The following is a 15327-nucleotide window of genomic DNA, read 5'->3' as shown; positions in this document are numbered from 1 at the left end:
AAGAGTCCCCCCCGTGCCAGCTGTCTTCCTTCCAAATTGCTTTGATTGGCCTGCATACAATATCTTGTATTCAACATTTTCAGCATCAGGAAAACAACAGGATTCAGTAATGAAATACCAGTCGGACTGGCAATAAATCAAAATGAGGGCTCGGGAGAGAGAGACTGCGGGTATTGTGGTGGCTTGATAGGAAATAACTAAAAGGTCTCGGCGTCAGATGAGATGCTTCCAAATGTCATTTCCGCTCAGTGGCAGCTCATAAGTGTTGCTGTTACTGTAATAACACAATAAATAAAGCAGTTACTGTTTGTGAACCGTTTCATTGTGTATCAATACAACACAGTCCATTTGTGTGGAGCAGAGGTACCCATTATATTAAAGGGGAACCAAAATTTGTTAGCGAGCCCCGCACAACACAGAAACCCCTTATATACTTGTAACTGTAATCTGTTCATTCAGACAGCAGGAATAAATACAATTGTATATGCTGAAATCCAGCTGCAATACAGTTCTTCTCTTCTGCATCGTTTGATATCTTGGCAGGGGAGGAGGGACTAAAACATTGATGTTACAAATTGTAACAACTTCTTCACTGCTTACAGACAGCATGCAGGAACTACATACCCCACAATGCATTGCACTGGGATGTTCCTTTTCTTATTGACATCACGTGTGCAGGGAATTGTGGGATTGGGAGGATGCAGGCTGAAGGCTGGCTGAGGACAGGCGACTGCTGTTACATTTTATTTGAGTCAAAAAGTAGTCAGCCAGATCATCAGGGGAACAGGGGGCGGGGCTTAGGGAACTGTTCCAAACCATATTATTACATTAAAAATCATGAAAAGGCTGCATATTTTTTAATTGATGTATATTGCAAAGTTAATTTTCAAAAAGTTCAAGTTGCATTTGGGTGGAGTTCCCCTTTAATAATGGGGGCTCCCCTGTCTACAGCCTATAACTATTGTTGATTTATAACACTAGAAAGATGGTATAGAAAAGAAATGGGTATATTGGAATGCTCCTTTTATAACATGGGTTGCAAGGGCCTTATAGAAAGATATGTGGCCCCCTGGGCCCCTTATTGAGGGAAAAAAAAACAGAAAGTCAGGGATGTCCAGCAATCGACTGTCTACTCAACAAACCAACAACCAGTGTAGGTTCAACTGTAAAACAATATATTTCCTATGTGCTTCTATTTCTCACCCCCCCCCCCCCAGTGATGTTGGGGCCCCAATACATCTGTACCTGATTATTCCTGATTATTAAGTAAATCTTAAATGACCTCTTGAAAGCACCTGGGGGAGGGGGGGTCCTTGTGGTCTTTCTGCTGTTCCAGCTCATTTCTCAGTATTTGCAGATTCGTATCAGAACGAAACAAACAGATTTGCTAATCTGATCGCTCTGGTCGGCTGAGGCAGGGAAAATGTTATCGGCTATTGCTGCTTTCATAGGAGTGGGACTCATTAACGAGCAGCCACATTGATATGACTAAGCTAGAAAGGCTAGGTGGACTCTTCCCTCCTATTGAGGTACACAAGAAAAACAAGGGCTCCCCATGAGTTACACCCCTTTAGAGGTTTACCCAGGGTCGGACTGGGCTGCCGGGACACCGGGAAAAATCCCGGTGGGCCCTGGCCCTAGTGGGCCCCGGTGGGCCAGACCCAACCCTTGCTGCGCTCCCCCTGCCCGACCTTTCCTCCGCCGGGACACCGGGTGGGGGGGTTAGGGGGCCCCTGGGGGGGGGAGACCCGGCTGGCAGGGGCACCTGCAGGGCCCCTGGAGTGGGAGCCCCGGTGGGCCCTGCACCCCCCAGTCCGACCCAGGGTTTACTGCCTCCTTGGACCCCTTCCATGTGTATTTGGCAGCAGATGTGCAGGCCACTATCTGTTCCTACAGCTTTGCTGGGGGTTACCGGGTTCCCTTTCCCCCCATTGTGCCTCCCTGCAACCCCAGGGTCTGTTCCCAGAAACATAAATAAGAGAATTGGATGATAAAAGAGGACCTGTTGGTCCAGCTTTGCCAATAAATGGGAACTCCACCCAAAAACAACTTGAGATTTTTAAAAAGTGAATATAATTTTAAGCAACTTTGCAATATACATCAATTAAAAAATATGCAGCCTTTTTATGAATTTTAATGTAATAATATGGTTTGGAACAGTTCCCTAAGCCCCGCCCCCTGTTCCCCTGCTGATCTGACTGACTACTTTGAGACTCAAATAAAATGTAACAGTAGTCACCTGTCCCTCAGCCTGCCTTCAGCCTGCATCCTCCCAATCCCACAATTCCCTGCACACGTGATAAGGAAAGGGGCATCCCAGTGCAATGCATTGTGGGTTATGTAGTTCCTGCATGCTGTCTGTAAGCTGTGGAGAAGTTGTTACAATGTGTAACATCAATGTTTTAGTCCCTCCTCCCCTGCCAGGATTTCATATGATGCAGAAAGAGAAGAACTGTTTTGCAGCTGGATTTCAGCGTATAAAATGGTATTTATTCCTACTTTTTGATGAAACAGATTACAGTGATAGGTATATTAGGGGTTTCTGTGTTGTGTGGGGCTCTTTTACAGCTCTCTGCCGTTCTATCTCCTAATACAATGATTTTCCATGCCCAATAATTAAAGCCCTGGCACAGTAATAATGTTACAGTTTTGGTTTTTGTCAACTTCTGTAGAGAACTAAGGGGGTTCAGAGAGGCCGCTTTATGGTTGGGTTCAGACCAGACACTTTATTATTTCATGACAGTGTCACTTTAACCAAAACTGTGTTTTTTTGTGAATGTTATCTAAGACATCTTTTGCATTGAAAGGAAGTATGAGATCAAATGGCCGGGATAAAATGTAAATATTCTGGTTTTGTTTTTGACTTGCGTTCTCAGTACATACCTTACAGTCAGTGATTTACACCACACCAAAAAAAATACAGATCTTGTGGCAAAACATGTTTATGTGTTTTCTTCTACAAAATATCCTTATTGCTGTCAAATGTTATTTCTTCACCCATCTCTGTGCTGCTCCTTTGTGCCATCTGGTCTGTGCTACACATGTCCAGATTTTAGCATATTTTGGCCTGGCACAACCCACTGTTCATTTAATAGGTTTATAGAATAATACTAATTTGTTATAAAGTCCTGCAAATGCTATATCCATTCCATGGATATATACCTGTATATATACAGGTATAGGACCCGTTATCCAGAATGCTCGGGACCAAGGGTATTCCAGATAAGAGGTCTTTCTGTAATTTGGATCTCCATACCTTAAGTCTACTAAAAAATCAATAAACCATTAATTAAACTCAATAGGATTGTTTTGCATCCAATTAGGATTATTTAGATCTTAGTTGGGATCAAGTACAGGTACTGTTTTATTATTACAGAGAAAAGGGAATCATTTAACCATTAAATAAACCCAATAGGGCTGTTCTGCCCCCAATAAGGGGTAATTATATCTTAGTTGGGATCAAGTACAGGTACTGTTTTATTATTACAGAGAAAAGGGAATCATTTAACATTAAATAAACCCAATAAGGCTGTTCTGCCCCAATAAGGGGTAATTATATCTTAGTTGGGATCAAGTACAGGTACTGTTTTATTATTACAGAGAAAAGGGAATCATTTAACCATGAAATAAACCCAATAGGGCTGTTCTGCCCCCAATAAGGGGTAATTATATCTTAGTTGGGATCAAGTACAGGTACTGTTTTATTATTACAGAGAAAAGGGAATCATTTAACCATTAAATAAACCCAATAGGGCTGTTCTGCCCCCAATAAGGGGTAATTATATCTTAGTTGGGATCAAGTACAGGTACTGTTTTATTATTACAGAGAAAAGGGAATCATTTAACATTAAATAAACCCAATAAGGCTGTTCTGCCCCAATAAGGGGTAATTATATCTTAGTTGGGATCAAGTACAGGTACTGTTTTATTATTACAGAGAAAAGGGAATCATTTAACCATTAAATAAACCCAATAAGGCTGTTCTGCCCCAATAAGGGGTAATTATATCTTAGTTGGGATCAAGTACAGGTACTGTTTTATTATTACAGAGAAAAAGAAAATCAGTTTTAAAATTCTGAATTATTTGATTAAAATGGGGTCTATGGGAGACGGGCTTTCCGTAATGCAAGAGCTTTATGGATAACGGGTTTCTGGAAAAGGGATCCCATACCTGTATATATATTAATTTCTAAACACCGGGCAAATTTGTACCTGAGCAATAACCCACGGCAACCAATCAAATCTGTGATTTCATTGTTCAACCTGTTCAAAGCGAGTCACTGGTTGGTTGCTACGGGTTGCTGCCCATGGGCAAATTTGCCCAGTGTTTGTAAATGACCCCTATTATGTTAGTGTAAAGATGGGGATTGACACAGATATTAAGAGACACGCAGTCCGAAAAAATGTTTGGGTTGTGTGAGTTGTGCATCACAAGCAAGGAAATTTAAATTACACCCTAGGGTCAACAGCCAGTCATAATGGCAACCATAACCCATTGTGCAATACTTTGTTTTAAGTTCATATGGACAAACCTATAGGGAAGCGCATTAGCTTATTGCATTGTATGCATGAATACATAGTTGAAGGCTGGATAACGGTAGTTGCCATCTTTGCTGTAGTATTTAACAAGAAGTATGAGCCACAAGGGTGAGCCACAAGGGTCCCATACACCGCTAGCAATATTCTGGCATCAGAAATCTATTATTATTATTATTAACATTTTTAACATATTTATAAAGCGCCAACATATCCCGCAGCGCTGTACAATAAGTGGGTTCCATACATTGGACATACAGAGTTACATATAAAGCAATCAATAACCGATACAAGAGGTGAAGAGAGCCCTGCCCAAAAGAGCTTACAATCTACAAATGATTTCAAATGTTGGGAATATTAAATAAGCCACAAAAGGTGTCGGTAGCTGACAGTGGGCACCTACTAATCTGCTACCCTGGAAAAATGGAAACCTGGGTTTGATTTCCATAAAAAATCCCCTTCGGCCTCTGCTGAGTCCTTTTTTTCCCCTTTTTGCTTTTTGGGTTTATCCTCCACCCTAAAGGATAGGAGAACCAATAACCCCAAGCTTATTATAACATGCACGCGATGTTTATGAGGCTATAAATTCCTGCACATAATATTTGTATAACAGGCAATTAGAATTAGCCCATATATTTTTATACATGTGTTTACAACTGTCCTCGGCGGCGGCAACAAGAATTCCAGTAATGACAAGAAGCAGAGAAGGAATGCAGGAATGAAGAACATGGAATGCAAAGGAGGGCATTTGATTTGACTGCTAACATTATTACCAGGGAAGTTCACCGGTATCGACTAAGTACTTGGGCAGGAGATTATTATTATTTTGTATTAAAAATGTGGGTTGAAAGCAGGGGTCCCCAACTTTCCTTACTTGTGAGCCACAGTCAAGTGTAAAAAAACTTGAGGAGCAACACAAGGATCATAAAAGTTTATGGAGGTGTCAAATAAGGGCAAATAAGGGCTGTGATCTGATCTTTATGCAGACTCTCCGCCTACAGGAGGCCTTGTTTGGTAGTACATCTTGTTTTTATTCAGAAAAAACTTGTCACTAAGCCAGGAACTGAAAAATAACTCCCTAGTTTGGGGACACTGAGAACAACATCCAAGGGGTTGGTGAGCAACATGTTCCTCACAAGCAACTGGTGAGGAGAGCAATGACTCCTCTGGGAAACATGAAACCAAAATATTCTTTCTCTGTCTCTTCTTCTTCATAAACCATCTTATCCCAACAGGCTTTAGCCAAAAGTGGACAGTCTGTCTAAATTTGGAAGTTTTCAGTAGGATGCAGATGGAGAAGGATGGAAAACATGTTGTAAGGATACTCACCGTGTTCGCCGTGTTGTCCGCCGTCGGCATGGTTTTCGTCGCTCAGTGCGTGTCGCGGCCTGAACGTCGCGTCGCATTGTGCGCATTCTCGCGCTCGTCCTGGTGCGCGCGCGATTATGCGCGCGCATCCATTGAGACGGGTTGCGTACATGCGCGGCGACTTTTCGCGAGCGCGTACGGTGAAATTACGCGCGCGTATAGCGTTACGCGGCGTGCGTCTTGACGCACGTCAGGTGCATTGCGTGCGTCTTGACGCCCTTCCCCCTGGGCTATTTAAAGCTGGTTACAATGCCTATCAGTGCCTGGTTATCACGGTCCACTCCTAAGATACCTAGCCTGTTCCTGTTCCTGATACTTCGGTTTGACCCTGTTCTGCTTTTGACCTTCCGACTACTCTCTGTTCCTGACTTTGGCCTGTTTACCGTTTAAGAACCTCTGCTGCCTGACTCGACCCGGATCTGCCTGACCAAGCCTTCGTCTCATCCTTGTGTACCTCGTTTCCGGCCTCACCGGCTACTCGTCACTCCCTCAGTTCCCTGTACCATCTTCAGGTGAGCTTAGGCTGTGTGGGGCGCTCGTGGGTCTCTCTCTCTACACGTCTGATCCTACCTGGTAAGCCAGACAGAATAACCAGGCCATAAAATGGATCAAGAAGAGGAACCCAATACTCTCGCCTTGTTGTCCCAGCAATTAGACGCTTTAACCCTGGCGGTGCAGGAGTTGCAAGGGGGTTTCAACTCCTTCCAAGAACAATTGAATGATCTTCAGTACCCCGCTGCTGCTGCAGGTCCAGCAACCGCTCCCCCTTCGGAACCCCAAGTTGGACTTGCCCTTCCTGCTGGATTCGCCGAACCCAAGATTCCTCTCCCTGATCGTTTCACAGGGGATAGAAAGACTTTTCGCTCTTTCATGAACGCTTGTAAACTGTTATTTACATTAAAACCCCGGACTTATCCTTCTGAACAAGCTCGTGTGGGTACGGTTATCTCTTTGCTACAAGGCGAGCCTCAGACCTGGGCTTTTCGGCTTATGGATCAGCAAGATCCGGTATTGTCCCGTGTTGAGACCTTTTTTCAAGCTATGGCCGTCCTCTATGATGACCCTCATCGGACGTCGTCTGCTGAAACGGCTCTACGTTCCCTTCACCAAGGTAGACGTCCAGTGGAGGACTACACCCTAGAGTTCCGCAAGTATGCGGCCGATACTGATTGGAACGAGGCAGCTTTAAAGCATCAATTTCGCATTGGTCTCACAGAGAGCCTAAAGGACGAACTTGCTCGGACCGGTATTCCTGAATCACTAGAGGATTTCATCCTACTAACCATTCAGCTTGACCGAAGACTTCGAGAGAGGAAAGTGGAACGTCAGACCCTTACTGCTCCGTCTTGGGTCACACCTCGTGCTCCACCTCCTATTCGAGTTGATCCCTCTGCTCCATCTCTTCCCGATCCAGAACCTATGCAAATTGGTGCCCTTAGGTCTGCTCTGTCCTCTGAGGAACGTCTCAGACGTCGCCGCCTTGGCTTATGCCTCTACTGTGGGTTGTCCGGACATCTTCTTCGGGATTGTCCCACCCGTCCTTCCATTCCGGGTAAAGACCTCAAAAGAATAAACTGTCAATCTGATTTGTGTCCTGCTCCGCTTCTCACAGTTTCCCTTATCTTACAGTGGGAAGACAAGTCAGCGGAGCTCCAAGCAATAATTGACTCCGGGGCCAGCGGATGTTTCATTGATGTTCAGGTAGTGAAATCCTTCCGTATTCCTCTTCGACTCAAGAAGGTTCCCATGTTTATCCGTACGGCGGATGGGTCTGCTATCAACTCTGGCCCTGTAACACAAGAGACTTTACCTTTAAGTTTATCCCTCAATAAAAGACATATTGAGACCCTATGTTTTGATGTTGTAGCTTCTCCTCTGTTTCCAGTAATCCTTGGTTTACCCTGGTTACGAGCGCATAACCCTTCCATTGATTGGTCTTCTGGAAAAATGACTTTCTGTTCCAATTATTGTTCCCAAAACTGTGGTGAAAAGTCTTCTCTTCATTTTTGTTCTCTAGTGGACAAGTCCGACGTCCTTCCTGAGCCCTATCGGGAATTTGAAGATGTTTTTGACAAGAAGGGAGCTGATGTTCTTCCACCACACCGTGAATATGATTGCCCTATTGAACTTCTCCCTGGGGCACAAATCCCTTTTGGGCGTATTTATCCACTGGCCGAATCTGAGCTACTCGAACTACGCCGCTATTTGGATGAAAATTTAGCCAAAGGATTCATTCGTCCTTCTACATCGCCCGCTGGAGCTGGGATTTTTTTTGTGGAAAAGAAAGATCATTCCCTTAGGCCTTGTATAGACTATCGTGAGCTAAACAAAATCACTGTCAAGAACAGATATCCTTTGCCTCTTATTCCTGAACTTTTCCAACAGATCAGAGAAGCAAAAATCTTCTCCAAATTGGATCTTCGGGGTGCGTATAATTTGGTCCGTATTCGCAAAGGGGATGAGTGGAAGACGGCCTTTCGAAGTCGTTACGGTCATTTTGAGTACCTCGTCATGCCCTTCGGCCTATGCAACGCTCCAGCAACTTTTCAACACCTGGTTAACGACATCTTCAGAGACTTTTTAGACATTTTTGTTATCATCTACTTGGACGATATTCTTATATTTTCTAAAGATCTTGAAGAACATAGAAAACATATGAAGAAAGTCTTCCTACGACTTCGGACCCATCAGCTATTTGTGAAGCTTGAAAAATGTCTCTTTGAAAAAACTACCATAGACTTCCTGGGTTTTATTATTTCCCCTTTTGGTATCCGGATGGACCCCAAAAAGATTTCTTCCATTTTGGACTGGCCTGCTCCTACCTCTAGGAAAGCGGTTCAACGCCTCGTTGGCTTCGCTAATTTTTACCGCAAATTTATCAGGAACTTCTCTCAGATAATTCTACCCATTACAGAGTTAACTCGTTCTAATCAAAAATTTGTTTGGACTTGTCAAGCTCAGACTGCCTTTGAAATCCTAAAAAAGCTTTTTACCTCCGCTCCAATTCTATGTCATCCTGATCCATCTCTGCCCTTCACTTTAGAGGTGGACGCTTCAGAGTCAGCAGTTGGTGCTATTCTCTCCCAAAGGGTGGGACTAAGTGAAGAATTGCATCCAGTAGCCTTCTTTTCTCGGAAACTTAATAAATCAGAACAGAACTATGATGTTGCGGATCGGGAACTTTTGGCCATAAAATTAGCATTAGAGGAGTGGCGTTATCTCTTGGAAGGTGCTAGATTCCCAATCCTCATACTCACCGATCACCGCAACCTTGAGTACCTACGTTCAGCCAAACGTCTAAGACCAAGACAAGCCAGATGGGCTCTGTTCTTTATGAGGTTTAATTTTCACATTACTTATCGTCCAGGTGCCAAGAATGTCAAACCTGATGCCCTTTCCAGGATGTTTTCTGCAGATGCAGACTCTACGCAGAGAAGTGAACCCATCCTTTCTCCCAAACATTTTCTTATAATACAATCTTCTTTAATGAACCAGTTGAAAGAAGTCTCTAGTACTATCTCTGATCCTCCTTCTACAAAGAATTTATCTTTTAGGAATGGACTTTTCTTCCATTACAATCAAGTTTTTGTCCCGCCCGAACTTCGACTCGAAGTACTCAATTCAGTACACGATTCTAAATTGGCCGGTCATCCCGGTATTAAGAAAACCACTGTTCTGGCCAAAAGACTTTTTTGGTGGCCGGGATTAGCAAGGGACTGTGCAAAATATGTTTCTTCTTGTTTTACTTGTTCCAGATGTAAAGACACCCATATGAAACCTTTTGGTTTACTCCAACCTCTGCCTGTTCCCTCCCGACCCTGGGGATCCATTTCCCTTGACTTTATCTCTGAATTACCACCGTCAGAAGGAAAGTCCACTATTTTGGTGTGTGTTGATCGTCTGACCAAGATGGCACATTTTGTGGCGTTACAAAAGTTACCGACTGCTGCTAAGACTGCAGAAATTTTTGTCAAAGAAATTATCAGGTTACATGGTCTGCCAGATGAAGTCGTTTCTGACCGTGGGGTACAGTTTACCTCCCAGTTTTGGAGGTCCTTGTGTAAGAATCTCCAAATTAAAGTATCACTCTCCTCTGCTTTTCATCCGCAGTCTAATGGCCAGACGGAACGAACAAACCAGACACTAGAGCAATACCTTCGTTGTTACTCCTCCCATTTGCAAGACAACTGGTTTGCTTTATTGCCACTGGCCGAGTTTGCTTATAATAACTCTCACCATTCTTCCATCCAACAGTCACCTTTTTTCGCAAATTATGGTTTTCATCCTGCAGCTTTTCCGACTTCTGTCTCTTCGGAGATTTGGGTTCCTGCGGTTCAAGATCGTCTCACATTTTTGGCTGCCAATTATAAAATATTGCAACAAGCCATGACCAAAGCTCAGGCCGATTTCAAAACCTATGCCGATCGGAAAAGAAGGGGTGATATTAAATTTAAGGTTGGAGATCGTGTTTGGTTGTCAGCAATGAATTTAAAGTTGTCGTGTCCTACTAAGAAGCTTGGTCAACGTTTTTTGGGACCTTTTCCTATCATCCGTCAGATTAATGCAGTGACTTTCCAATTAAAACTACCGACTTCTTGGCACATTCATCCAGTTTTCCATTCAGCTCTACTCAAACCCATGGTCCCAAATGTTTTCCCGGGTCGGTATTCTCCTCCTCCTCCACCAGTCCTCGTGGATGGTGAAAATGAATTTGAGGTAGAAAATATTTTGGACTCTCGAATTAAAGGCAGACGAATACTGTATTTGGTGAAATGGAAGGGCTATGGTCCTGAAGAAAATTCTTGGGAACCATTATCCAACATCCATGCACCACAGCTTTTGAAGGAATTTCACAGGAAACATCCTGGCAAACCAAATGCTTCTCGTGTCCTGAGGCCACGCTTTGGGGGGGGGCAATGTAAGGATACTCACCGTGTTCGCCGTGTTGTCCGCCGTCGGCATGGTTTTCGTCGCTCAGTGCGTGTCGCGGCCTGAACGTCGCGTCGCATTGTGCGCATTCTCGCGCTCGTCCTGGTGCGCGCGCGATTATGCGCGCGCATCCATTGAGACGGGTTGCGTACATGCGCGGCGACTTTTCGCGAGCGCGTACGGTGAAATTACGCGCGCGTATAGCGTTACGCGGCGTGCGTCTTGACGCACGTCAGGTGCATTGCGTGCGTCTTGACGCCCTTCCCCCTGGGCTATTTAAAGCTGGTTACAATGCCTATCAGTGCCTGGTTATCACGGTCCACTCCTAAGATACCTAGCCTGTTCCTGTTCCTGATACTTCGGTTTGACCCTGTTCTGCTTTTGACCTTCCGACTACTCTCTGTTCCTGACTTTGGCCTGTTTACCGTTTAAGAACCTCTGCTGCCTGACTCGACCCGGATCTGCCTGACCAAGCCTTCGTCTCATCCTTGTGTACCTCGTTTCCGGCCTCACCGGCTACTCGTCACTCCCTCAGTTCCCTGTACCATCTTCAGGTGAGCTTAGGCTGTGTGGGGCGCTCGTGGGTCTCTCTCTCTACACGTCTGATCCTACCTGGTAAGCCTGACACATGTTTTCAGTAGGATGCAGATGGAGAAGGATGGAGGTAGGACATGTTTTCAGTAGGATGCAGATGGAGAAGGATGGAGGTAGGACATGTTTTCAGTAGGATGCAGATGGAGAAGGATGGATGTAGAACATCTTTTTAGTAGGATGCAGATGGAGAAAGATGGATGTAGGAGATGTTTTCAGTAGGATGCAGATGGAGAAGGATGGATGTAGAACATCTTTTCAGTAGGATGCAGATGGAGAAGGATGGATGTAGAACATCTTTTCAGTAGGATGCAGATGGAGAAGGATGGATGTAGAACATCTTTTCAGTAGGATGCAGATGGAGAAGGAAAGAAACCTTGTTTTCAGTAGGATGTAGATGGAGAAGGATGGATGTAGAACATCTTTTCAGTAGGATGCAGATGGAGAAGGAAAGAAACCTTGTTTTCAGTAGGATGTAGATGGAGAAGGATGGATGTAGAACATCTTTTCAGTAGGATGCAGATGGAGAAGGATGGATGTAGGACATGTTTTCAGTAGGATGCAGATGGAGAAGGATGGATGTAGGACATGTTTTCAATAGGATGCAGATGGAGGAGGAATAATGTCTTGGCCTGTTTTCCATGGTTAGGACTAGGGCCTCTGGTTATACTGAACAAAAACCTTAAGGCTTGAGTGTACAATGACAATTTCTTTTTTAGCCCAATAACACCCTCATGCACAAATCCAGGACCATGCAGAATGGGCACCTTCGGACTTGGTGAGGCCACCAGGGCTGCTGCACCAGAGACCCCCACACCAGTTCAGGTGCCCATTCACCCCACCTCCAGCCCCATTCCCCCCACTGAGCACACCTCGACTTTGCCGCAATCTGGGGAGAGCAGATAGGGTAGGGATCAGGTCTGGGTCGGTCCCACCATGTTTTACCCAGTGTCCCGCTGGCCCAGTCCTACCCTGAGAATGGGTTTGCTGAGATGGAAGTAGAAAAACATAACCGGCTTCAAAGAGCCATGAACTCAACCCAACTGAACCTCTGTAGGATAAATTGGAATCCCAACTTTATACCAGGCCTGATCCCTATCATCAGTGCTGGGCACCTGGAGGAAATCCATACAGGAGTCTCACTCAGGACCCCAGCATGCTCCCTATAAATTCAAATCACTATCTGGTAGTTTATTTCAGACTGGGGTATCCACTAATTGACACATGAGGCTAATATAGCTGCTAAATTGCACCAATGCAGTCAACCTACCATCCACCTAGATCTTTGCTTTCATATTCTAACTTGGAGAACACTTTTCAAAACTATTTGGCTTGTAGAACCTCTGGTACTACTTCAGCCCTATGGTCTCTCAATTATGTATCAATAATTATTTAGAGTTAATTAGAGTTGTTAGTGCATTTTTTTGTGCCTTAGGTATGGTAAGGTTTGAAAACCAGTTTGAGGATGTTTAAAGTCATCTTTTTAATGCTTGAGGCCAGGGTCGGACTGGGGGGTGCAGGGCCCACTGGGGCTCCCGCCCCAGGGGCCTTGCAGGTGCCCCTGCCGGCGGCATCCCCTAATCCCCCCCACAGGGCCCCCCTAACCCTTGCAGGGTCCCCCACCGGACATCTTCCCCTGAGCGCGAGTAAATTTAACGCGTCAGGGGAGGAACAGTGGGGCAGAGGGAGTGCCGGCAAGGGTTGGGTCTGGACTGCCGGAGCACGCTAGGGCCGGGGCCCACTGGGATTTTTCCCCGGCCCAGTCCGACCCTGCTTGAGTCATGGCTGCAATTATATGTGAAATGCACTTGAGGGGTGTGGTCATGCCCACTGATGTCACAATAGGGACATGACATCATAAAAAGGTTGTAACAAGGCAATTAGCATGGCTTTTACACCTTTTATTATGGGACCCTGTGAAAATGAGTTACCACATCTTTTTTTGTTGAATAAACCTGTATGTTAGGCCTAACCACGCTTAAAAAAGAAAATGGATCAATATGGCTACAATGCTATAAACAGAATATACAGCGCTGACCTCTGTAGAAATAGGAAGGAAATCATTTGCTCGTCTTTCAATATTGATGAATTACAGCTTTTTTTCTGTTGTGCTCCTTTTGGCAATGGGTTTCTATTTAAAGGTTTAGAAACCACAAGAACAGGTATCGGTTTCGAAGAGCCCAGAGAAAGCATCAGATCCTACCATTATCCTATTAACCCATTTTATACAAGGTGGAGCTGATTAGAAGCATTTAGAGAGGATTTAGTGTATTTTACAGAACCAGATTTGCTTAGCTGTACTTAATATTACATCAAATGGGAATATAATTACCGTCATGTTGCAGCCGTACATAATGCAGTATTAATAAGAATAAACACTCTACTGTCTAATGTCAAGAATCAAGTCTTCCTCTGAAAGAATTTCAATTAAGTTCTACTTAAAAGGCACTGTTTGGTATACAATTGGCAGATTGTATTGGTTTCAAGTTTTGAAATATTTAATAAAGTCGAAACAATGGAAAATTGTCAACCATGTAAAAATAAATACATATTTAGGGGGATGCTGGAAGTTGTTATAGAAGAGCTGTCTTTAGGGGGCCAAAAATGGGGGTGAAATGATTGGACTGCATGAGTGGGGGGTGGAAGGTACAGTAGGGCAAGATGGTTAAGAGGTTGATATGTTCCAAAACATATAAAAGTATAGGACCTGTTATCCAGAATGCTCGGGACCAAGGGTATTCCGGATAAGGGGTCTTTCCGTAATTTGGTTCTTCATACCTAGTCGTCTAAGAAATCAATAAAACATGAAACATGTTCTGCCCCTAATAAGGGGTAATTATATCTTAGTTGGGATCAAGTACAGGTACTGTTTTATTATTACAGAGAAAAGGGAATCATTTAACCATTAAATAAACCCAATAGGGCTGTTCTGCCCCCAATAAGGGGTAATTATATCTTAGTTGGGATCAAGTACAGGTACTGTTTTATTATTACAGAGAAAAGGGAATCATTTAACCATGAAATAAACCCAATAGGGCTGTTCTGCCCCCAATAAGGGGTAATTATACCTTAGTTGGGATCAAGTACAGGTACTGTTTTATTATTACAGAGAAAAGGGAATCATTTAAAAATGAAATAAACCCAATAGGGCTGTTCTGCCCCCAATAAGGGGTAATTATATCTTAGTTGGGATCAAGTACAGGTACTGTTTTATTATTACAGAGAAAAGGGAATCATTTAACCATTAAATAAACCCAATAGGGCTGTTCTGCCCCCAATAAGGGGTAATTATATCTTAGTTGGGATCAAGTACAGGTACTGTTTTATTATTACAGAGAAAAAGGAAATCAGTTTAAAAAATCTGAATAATTTGATTTAAATGTAGTCTATGGGAGATGGGCTTTCCGTAATTTGGAGCTTTCTGGATATCGGGTTTCCAGATAATGGATCCCATACCTGTACTTCTAAGGGGCCCCAGAGACCAAAGTATGGTTTTTGATGGCAGACCTAGCGACAGTAATTGCCTTGACCAATCTGTACCTTTAAGTCAGTGATCCCCAACCAGTGGCTCGGGGGTAACATGCTGCTCACCAACCCCTTGGATGTTGCTCTCAGTGCCCCCAAACCAGGTAGTTATTTTTGAATTCCTGACTTGGGGGCAAGTTTTGGTTGAATAAAAACAAGATTTCCTACCAAATAAAGCCCCCTGTAAGCTAATAGGGTGCACAGAGGCCCCTAATAGCCAATCACAGCCCTTATTTGGCTCCTCCATGAACTTTTATGGTGCTTGTGTTGCTCTCCAAGTCTTTTTACATTTGACGGTTGGGGACCCCTGTTTTAAGTTGTTGTTGAAATACAACTCTCTTATCAGTCACAGGTTTCCTGGCCTTACTGGACACAGAT

The sequence above is a fragment of the Xenopus tropicalis genome, chromosome 7 (genome assembly GCF_000004195.4).
Source record: "Xenopus tropicalis strain Nigerian chromosome 7, UCB_Xtro_10.0, whole genome shotgun sequence".
Lineage (NCBI taxonomy): Eukaryota > Metazoa > Chordata > Amphibia > Anura > Pipidae > Xenopus > Xenopus tropicalis.
The sequence above is the reverse complement of the archived record's forward strand: the minus strand, read 5'-3'. Positions refer to the sequence as shown.